Below are 10,135 nucleotides of genomic sequence, written 5' to 3'. Positions count from 1 at the left end.
AAGGAGACCCATCTCTGAGTAAAGTTACGGGCACTGACTCAGAAGTAAAGGAGACCCATCTCTGAGTAAAGTTACGGGCACTGACTCAGAAGTAAAGGAGACCCATCTCTGAGTAAAGTTACGGGCACTGACTCAGAAGTAAAGGTGACCCATCTCTGAGTAAAGTTACGGGCACTGACTCAGAAGTAAAGGTGACCCATCTCTGAGTATAGTTACGGGCACTGACTCAGCAGTAAAGGAGACCCATCTCTGAGCAAGTTACGGGCACTCACTCAGAAGTAAAGGAGACTCATTTCTGAACAAAATTACGGGCACTAACTAACTCAGAAGTAAAGGAAACTCGTCTCCGAGAAAAGTTGTGGGCACTAACTCAGAAGTAAAGGAGACTTATCTCTGAACAAAGTTACGGGCACTCATTCAGAACTGAAGTAAAAGAGACGCATCTCTGAGCAAAGTTACGGGCACTCATTCAGAACTGAAGTAAAAGAGACTCATCTCTGAGCAAAGTTACGGGCGCTCACTCAGAAGTAAAGGAGACTCATTTCTGAACAAAGTTACGGGCACTATCTCAGAAGTGAAGGAGACGCATTTCTGAACAAAGTTACGGGTACTAACTCAGAAGTAAAGGAGACTCATTTCTGAACAAAGTTACGGGCATTAACTCAGAAGTAAAGGAGACGCATTTCTGAACAAAGTTACGGGCACTAACTCAGAAGTAAAGGAGACTCATTTTTGAACAAAGTTACGGGCATTAACTCAGAAGTAAAGGAGACGCATTTCTGAACAAAGTTACGAGCACTAACTCAGCAGTAAAGGAGACTCATCTCTGAGCAAAGTTACGGGCACTGACTCAGAAGTAAAGGAGACTCATTTCTGAACAAAGTTACGGGCACTAACTCAGAAGTAAAGGAGACTCATCTCTGAACAAACTTACGGGCACTAACTCAGAAGTAAAAGGGACTCATTTCTGAACAAAGTTACGGGCACTAACTCAGAAGTAAAGGAGACTCATCTTTGAGCAAAGTTACGGGCACTAACTCAGAAGTAAAAGAGACTCATTTCTGAACAAAGTTACGGGCACTAATTCAGAAGTAAAAGAGACTCATTTCTGAACAAAGTTACGGGCACTAATTCAGAAGTAAAAGAGACTCATTTCTGAACAAAGTTACGGGCACTAATTCAGAAGTAAAGGAGACTCATCTTTGAGCAAAGTAACGGGCACTCACTCAGAAGTAAAGAAGACTCATCTCTGAACAAACTTACGGGCACTAACTCAGAAGTAAAAGAGACTCATTTCTGAACAAAGTTACGGGCACTAATTTAGAAGTAAAGGAGACTCATCTTTGAGCAAAGTTACGGGCACTCACTCAGAAGTAAAGAAGACTCATCTCTAAACAAAGTTACGGGCACTAACTCAGAAGTAAAGGGGACTCATCTTTAAGCAAAGTTGCGGGCACTCACTCAGAAGTAAAGGAGACTCATCTCTAAACAAAGTTACGGGCACTAACTCAGAAGTAAAGAAGACTCATCTCTAAACAAAGTTACGGGCACTCACTCAGAAGTAAAGAATACTCATCTCTGAACAAAGTTACGGGCACTAACTCAGAAGTAAAGGAGACTCATCTTTGATCAAAGTTACGGGCACTCACTCTGAAGTCAAGGACACTCATCTCTAAACAAAGTTGCGGGCACTAACTCAGAAGTAAAGGAGACCCATCTCTGAGTAAAGTTACGGGCACTGACTCAGCAGTAAAGGAGACCCATCTCTGAGCAAAGTTACGGGCGCTCACTCAGAAGTAAAGGAGACTCATTTCTGAACAAAGTTGCGGGCACTAACTCAGAAGTAAAGGAGACTCATTTCTGAACAAAGTTACGGGCACTAACTCAGAAGTAAAGGCAACGCATTTCTGAACAAAGTTACGGGCACTAACTCAGAAGTAAAGGAGACTCATTTCTGAACAAAGTTACGGGCACTAACTCAGAAGTAAAGGAGACTCATTTCTGAACAAAGTTACGGGCACTAACTCAGAAGTAAAGGAGACTCATCTCTGAACAAAGTTACGGGCACTAACTCAGAAGTAAAGGAGACTCATTTCTGAACAAAGTTACGGGCACTAACTCAGAAGTAAAGGAGACTCATCTCTGAGCAAAGTTACGGGCACTGACTCAGAAGTAAAGGAGACTCATTTCTGAACAAAGTTACGGGCACTAACTCAGAAGTAAAGGAGACCCATCTCTGAGCAAAGTTACGGTCACTAACTCAGAAGTAAAGGAGACTCATTTCTGAACAAAGTTACGGGCACTGACTCAGAAGTAAAGGAGACCCATCTCTGAGCCAAGTTACGGGCACTGACTCAGAAGTAAAGGAGACCCATCTCTGAGTAAAGTTACGGGCACTGACTCAGAAGTAAAGGAGACCCATCTCTGAGTAAAGTTACGGGCACTGACTCAGAAGTAAAGGTGACCCATCACTGAGTAAAGTTACGGGCACTGACTCAGAAGTAAAGGTGACCCATCTCTGAGTAAAGTTACGGGCACTGACTCAGCAGTAAAGGAGACCCATCTCTGAGCAAGTTACGGGCACTCACTCAGAAGTAAAGGAGACTCATTTCTGAACAAAGTTACGGGCACTAACTAACTCAGAAGTAAAGGAAACTCGTCTCCGAGAAATGTTGTGGGCACTAACTCAGAAGTAAAGGAGACTTATCTCTGAACAAAGTTACGAGCACTCATTCAGAACTGAAGTAAAAGAGACGCATCTCTGAGTAAAGTTACGGGCACTGACTCAGCAGTAAAGAAGACCCATCTCTGAGCAAGGTACGGGCACTCACTCAGAAGTAAAGGAGACTCATTTCTGAACAAAGTTACGGGCACTAACTAACTCAGAAGTAAAGGAAACTCGTCTCCGAGAAAAGTTGTGGGCACTAACTCAGAAGTAAAGGAGACTCATCTCTGAACAAAGTTACGGGCACTCATTCAGAACTGAAGTAAAAGAAAAGCATCTCTGAGCAAAGTTACGGGCACTCATTCAGAACTGAAGTAAAAGAGACTCATCTCTGAGCAAAGTTACGGGCGCTCACTCAGAAGTAAAGGAGACTCATTTCTGAACAAAGTTACGGGACTATCTCAGAAGTGAAGGAGACGCATTTCTGAACAAAGTTACGGGTACTAACTCAGAAGTAAAGGAGACTCATTTCTGAACAAAGTTACGGGCATTAACTCAGAAGTAAAGGAGACGCATTTCTGAACAAAGTTACGGGCACTAACTCAGAAGTGAAGGAGACTCATTTCTGAACAAAGTTACGGGCATTAACTCAGAAGTAAAGGAGACTCATTTCTGAACAAAGTTACGGGCACTAACTCAGAAGTAAAGGAGACTCATCTCTGAGCAAATTTACGGGCACTGACTCAGAAGTAAAGGAGACTCATTTCTGAACAAAGTTACGGGCACTAACTCAGAAGTAAAGGAGACTCATCTCTGAACAAACTTACGGGCACTAATTCAGAAGTAAAAGAGACTCATTTCTGAACAAAGTTACGGGCACTAATTCAGAAGTAAAGGAGACTCATCTTTGAGCAAAGTTACGGGCACTCACTCAGAAGTAAAGAAGACTCATCTCTAAACAAAGTTACGGGCACTAACTCGGAAGTAAAGGGGACTCATCTTTGAGCAAAGTTACGGGCACTCACTCAGAAGTAAAGAAGACTCATCTCTAATCAAAGTTACGGGCACTAACTCAGAAGTAAAGGGGACTCATCTTTGAGCAAAGTTGCGGGCACTCACTCAGAAGTAAAGGAGATTCATCTCTAAACAAAGTTACGGGCACTAACTCAGAAGTAAAGAAGACTCATCTCTAAACAAAGTTACGGGCACTCACTCAGAAGTAAAGAATACTCATCTCTGAACAAAGTTACGGGCACTAATTCAGAAGTAAAGGAGACTCATCTTTGAGCAAAGTTACGGGCACTCACTCAGAAGTAAAGGAGACTCATCTCTAAACAAAGTTACGGGCACTAACTCAGAAGTAAAGAAGACTCATCTCTAAACAAAGTTACGGGCACTCACTCAGAAGTAAAGAATACTCATCTCTGAACAAAGTTACGGGCACTAACTCAGAAGTATAGGAGACTCATCTTTGATCAAAGTTACGGGCACTCACTCTGAAGTCAAGGACACTCATCTCTAAACAAAGTTACGGGCACTAACTCAGAAGTAAAGGAGACCCATCTCTGAGTAAAGTTACGGGCACTGACTCAGCAGTAAAGGAGACCCATCTCTGAGCAAAGTTACGGGCACTGACTCAGAAGTAAAGGAGACTCATTTCTGAACAAAGTTACGGGCACTAACTCAGAAGTAAAGGAGACTCATCTCTGAACAAATTTACGGGCACTAACTCAGAAGTAAAGGAGACTCATCTTTGAACAAAGTTACGGGCACTCACTCAGAAGTAAAGGAGACTCATTTCTGAACAAACTTACGGACACTAACTCAGAAGTAAAGGAGACGCATTTCTGAACAAAGTTACGGGCACTAACTCAGAAGTAAAGGAGACTCATTTCTGAACAAAGTTACGGGCACTAACTCAGAAGTAAAGGAGACCCATCTCTGAGCAAAGTTACGGTCACTAACTCAGAAGTAAAGGAGACTCATTTCTGAACAAAGTTACGGGCACTGACTCAGAAGTAAAGGAGACCCATCTCTGAGCCAAGTTACGGGCACTGACTCAGAAGTAAAGGAGACCCATCTCTGAGTAAAGTTACGGGCACTGACTCAGAAGTAAAGGAGACCCATCTCTGAGTAAAGTTACGGGCACTGACTCAGAAGTAAAGGAGACCCATCTCTGAGTAAAGTTACGGGCACTGACTCAGAAGTAAAGGTGACCCATATTTGAGTAAAGTTACGGGCACTGACTCAGAAGTAAAGGTGACCCATCTCTGAGTAAAGTTACGGGCACTGACTCAGCAGTAAAGGAGACCCATCTCTGAGCAAGTTACGGGCACTCACTCAGAAGTAAAGGAGACTCATTTCTGAACAAAATTACGGACACTAACTAACTCAGAAGTAAAGGAAACTCGTCTCCGAGAAAAGTTGTGGGCTCTAACTCAGAAGTAAAGGAGACTTATCTCTGAACAAAGTTACGGGCACTCATTCAGAACTGAAGTAAAAGAGATGCATCTCTGAGCAAAGTTACGGGCACTCATTCAGAACTGAAGTAAAAGAGACTCATCTCTGAGCAAAGTTACGGGCGCTCACTCAGAAGTAAAGGAGACTCATTTCTGAACAAAGTTACGGGCACTATCTCAGAAGTGAAGGAGACGCATTTCTGAACAAAGTTACGGGTACTAACTCAGAAGAAAAGGAGACTCATTTCTGAACAAAGTTACGGGCATTAACTCAGAAGTAAAGGAGACGCATTTCTGAACAAAGTTACGGGCACTAACTCAGAAGTAAAGGAGACTCATTTCTGAACAAAGTTACGGGCATTAACTCAGAAGTAAAGGAGACGCATTTCTGAACAAAGTTACGGGCACTAACTCAGAAGTAAAGAAGACTCATCTCTGAGCAAAGTTACGGGCACTGACTCAGAAGTAAAGGAGACTCATTTCTGAACAAAGTTACGGGCACTAACTCAGAAGTAAAGGAGACTCATCTCTGAACAAACTTACGGGCACTAACTCAGAAGTAAAAGGGACTCATTTCTGAACAAAGTTACGGACACTAATTCAAAAGTAAAGGAGACTCATCTTTGAGCAAAGTTACGGGCACTCACTCAGAAGTAAAGAAGACTCATCTCTAAACAAAGTTACGGGCACTAACTCAGAAGTAAAGGGGACTCATCTTTGAGCAAAGTTGCGGGCACTCACTCAGAAGTAAAGGAGACTCATCTCTAAACAAAGTTACGGGCACTAACTCAGAAGTAAAGAAGACTCATCTCTAAACAAAGTTACGGGCACTCACTCAGAAGTAAAGAATACTCATCTCTGAACAAAGTTACGGGCACTAACTCAGAAGTAAAGAAGACTCATCTCTGAGCAAAGTTACGGGCACTGACTCAGAAGTAAAGGAGACTCATTTCTGAACAAAGTTACGGGCACTAACTCAGAAGTAAAGGAGACTCATCTCTGAACAAACTTACGGGCACTAACTCAGAAGTAAAAGGGACTCATTTCTGAACAAAGTTACGGGCACTAATTCAAAAGTAAAGGAGACTCATCTTTGAGCAAAGTTACGGGCACTCACTCAGAAGTAAAGAAGACTCATCTCTAAACAAAGTTACGGGCACTAACTCAGAAGTAAAGGGGACTCATCTTTGAGCAAAGTTGCGGGCACTCACTCAGAAGTAAAGGAGACTCATCTCTAAACAAAGTTACGGGCACTAACTCAGAAGTAAAGAAGACTCATCTCTAAACAAAGTTACGGGCACTCACTCAGAAGTAAAGAATACTCATCTCTGAACAAAGTTACGGGCACTAACTCAGAAGTAAAGGAGACTCATCTTTGATCAAAGTTACGGGCACTCACTCTGAAGTCAAGGACACTCATCTCTAAATAAAGTTGCGGGCACTAACTCAGAAGTAAAGGAGACCCATCTCTGAGTAAAGTTACGGGCACTGACTCAGCAGTAAAGGAGACCCATCTCTGAGCAAAGTTACGGGCGCTCACTCGGAAGTAAAGGAGACTCATTTCTGAACAAAGTTGCGGGCACTAACTCAGAAGTAAAGGAGACTCATTTCTGAACAAAGTTACGGGCACTAACTCAGAAGTAAAGGCGACGCATTTCTGAACAAAGTTACGGGCACTAACTCAGAAGTAAAGGAGACTCATTTCTGAACAAAGTTACGGGCACTAACTCAGAAGTAAAGGAGACTCATCTCTGAGCAAAGTTACGGGCACTGACTCAGAAGTAAAGGAGACTCATTTCTGAACAAAGATACGGGCACTAACTCAGAAGTAAAGGAGACTCATTTCTGAACAAAGTTACGGGCATTAACTCAGAAGTAAAGGAGACGCATTTCTGAACAAAGTTACGGGCACTAACTCAGAAGTAAAGAAGACTCATTTCTGAACAAAGTTACGGGCATTAACTCAGAAGTAAAGGAGACGCATTTCTGAACAAAGTTTCGGGCACTAACTCAGAAGTAAAGGAGACTCATCTCTGAGCAAAGTTACGGGCACTGACTCAGAAGTAAAGGAGACTCATTTCTGAACAAAGTTACGGGCACTAACTCAGAAGTAAAGGAGACTCATCTCTGAACAAACTTACGGGCACTAACTCAGAAGTAAAAGAGACTCATTTCTGAACAAAGTTACGGGCACTAATTCAGAAGTAAAGGAGACTCATCTTTGAGCAAAGTTACGGGCACTCACTCAGAAGTAAAGAAGACTCATCTCTAAACAAAGTTACGAGCACTAACTCAGAAGTAAAGGGGACTCATCTTTGAGCAAAGTTGCGGGCACTCACTCAGAAGTAAAGGAGACTCATCTCTAAACAAAGTTACGGGCACTAACTCAGAAGTAAAGAAGACTCATCTCTAAACAAAGTTACGGGCACTCACTCAGAAGTAAAGAATACTCATCTCTGAACAAAGTTACGGGCACTAACTCAGAAGTAAAGGAGACTCATCTTTGATCAAAGTTACGGGCACTCACTCTGAAGTCAAGGACACTCATCTCTAAACAAAGTTGCGGGCACTAACTCAGAAGTAAAGGAGACCCATCTCCAAGTAAAGTTACGGGCACTGACTCAGCAGTAAAGGAGACCCATCTCTGAGCAAAGTTACGGGTACTAACTCAGAAGTAAAAGAGACTCATTTCTGAACAAAGTTGCGGGCACTAACTCAGAAGTAAAGGAGACTCATTTCTGAAAAAAGTTACGGGCACTAACTCAGAAGTAAAGGCGACGCATTTCTGAACAAAGTTACGGGCACTAACTCAGAAGTAAAGGAGACTCATTTCTGAACAAAGTTACGGGCACTAACTCAGAAGTAAAGAAGACTCATCTCTGAGCAAAGTTACGGGCACTCACTCTGAAGTCAAGGACACTCATCTCTAAACAAAGTTGCGGGCACTAACTCAGAAGTAAAGGAGACCCATCTCTGAGTAAAGTTACGGGCACTGACTCAGCAGTAAAGGAGACCCATCTCTGAGCAAAGTTACGGGCACTGACTCAGAAGTAAAGGAGACTCATTTCTGAACAAAGTTACGGGCACTAACTCAGAAGTAAAGGAGACTCATCTCTGAACAAATTTACGGGCACTAACTCAGAAGTAAAGGAGACTCATCTTTGAACAAAGTTACGGGCACTCACTCAGAAGTAAAGGAGACTCATTTCTGAACAAACTTACGGACACTAACTCAGAAGTAAAGGAGACGCATTTCTGAACAAAGTTACGGGCACTAACTCAGAAGTAAAGGAGACTCATTTCTGAACAAAGTTACGGGCACTAACTCAGAAGTAAAGGAGACCCATCTCTGAGCAAAGTTACGGTCACTAACTCAGAAGTAAAGGAGACTCATTTCTGAACAAAGTTACGGGCACTGACTCAGAAGTAAAGGAGACCCATCTCTGAGCCAAGTTACGGGCACTGACTCAGAAGTAAAGGAGACCCATCTCTGAGTAAAGTTACGGGCACTGACTCAGAAGTAAAGGAGACCCATCTCTGAGTAAAGTTACGGGCACTGACTCAGAAGTAAAGGAGACCCATCTCTGAGTAAAGTTACGGGCACTGACTCAGAAGTAAAGGTGACCCATATCTGAGTAAAGTTACGGGCACTGACTCAGAAGTAAAGGTGACCCATCTCTGAGTAAAGTTACGGGCACTGACTCAGCAGTAAAGGAGACCCATCTCTGAGCAAGTTACGGGCACTCACTCAGAAGTAAAGGAGACTCATTTCTGAACAAAATTACGGGCACTAACTAACTCAGAAGTAAAGGAAACTCGTCTCCGAGAAAAGTTGTGGGCACTAACTCAGAAGTAAAGGAGACTTATCTCTGAACAAAGTTACGGGCACTCATTCAGAACTGAAGTAAAAGAGATGCATCTCTGAGCAAAGTTACGGGCACTCATTCAGAACTGAAGTAAAAGAGACTCATCTCTGAGCAAAGTTACGGGCGCTCACTCAGAAGTAAAGGAGACTCATTTCTGAACAAAGTTACGGGCACTATCTCAGAAGTGAAGGAGACGCATTTCTGAACAAAGTTACGGGTACTAACTCAGAAGTAAAGGAGACTCATTTCTGAACAAAGTTACGGGCATTAACTCAGAAGTAAAGGAGACGCATTTCTGAACAAAGTTACGGGCACTAACTCAGAAGTAAAGGAGACTCATCTCTGAGCAAAGTTACGGGCACTGACTCAGAAGTAAAGGAGACTCATTTCTGAACAAAGATACGGGCACTAACTCAGAAGTAAAGGAGACTCATTTCTGAACAAAGTTACGGGCATTAACTCAGAAGTAAAGGAGACGCATTTCTGAACAAAGTTACGGGCACTAACTCAGAAGTAAAGAAGACTCATTTCTGAACAAAGTTACGGGCATTAACTCAGAAGTAAAGGAGACGCATTTCTGAACAAAGTTTCGGGCACTAACTCAGAAGTAAAGGAGACTCATCTCTGAGCAAAGTTACGGGCACTGACTCAGAAGTAAAGGAGACTCATTTCTGAACAAAGTTACGGGCACTAACTCAGAAGTAAAGGAGACTCATCTCTGAACAAACTTACGGGCACTAACTCAGAAGTAAAAGAGACTTATTTCTGAACAAACTTACGGGCACTAATTCAGAAGTAAAGGAGACTCATCTTTGAGCAAAATTACGGGCACTCACTCAGAAGTAAAGAAGACTCATCTCTAAACAAAGTTACGGGCACTAACTCAGAAGTAAAGGGGACTCATCTTTGAGCAAAGTTGCGGGCACTCACTCAGAATTAAAGGAGACTCATCTCTAAACAAAGTTACGGGCACTAACTCAGAAGTAAAGAAGACTCATCTCTAAACAAAGTTACGGGCACTCACTCAGAAGTAAAGAATACTCATCTCTGAACAAAGTTACGGGCACTAACTCAGAAGTAAAGGAGACTCATCTTTGATCAAAGTTACGGGCACTCACTCTGAAGTCAAGGACACTCATCTCTAA

The sequence above is a fragment of the Styela clava genome, chromosome 13, assembly GCF_964204865.1.
Source record: "Styela clava chromosome 13, kaStyClav1.hap1.2, whole genome shotgun sequence".
NCBI lineage: Eukaryota > Metazoa > Chordata > Ascidiacea > Stolidobranchia > Styelidae > Styela > Styela clava.
The sequence above is the reverse complement of the archived record's forward strand: the minus strand, read 5'-3'. Positions refer to the sequence as shown.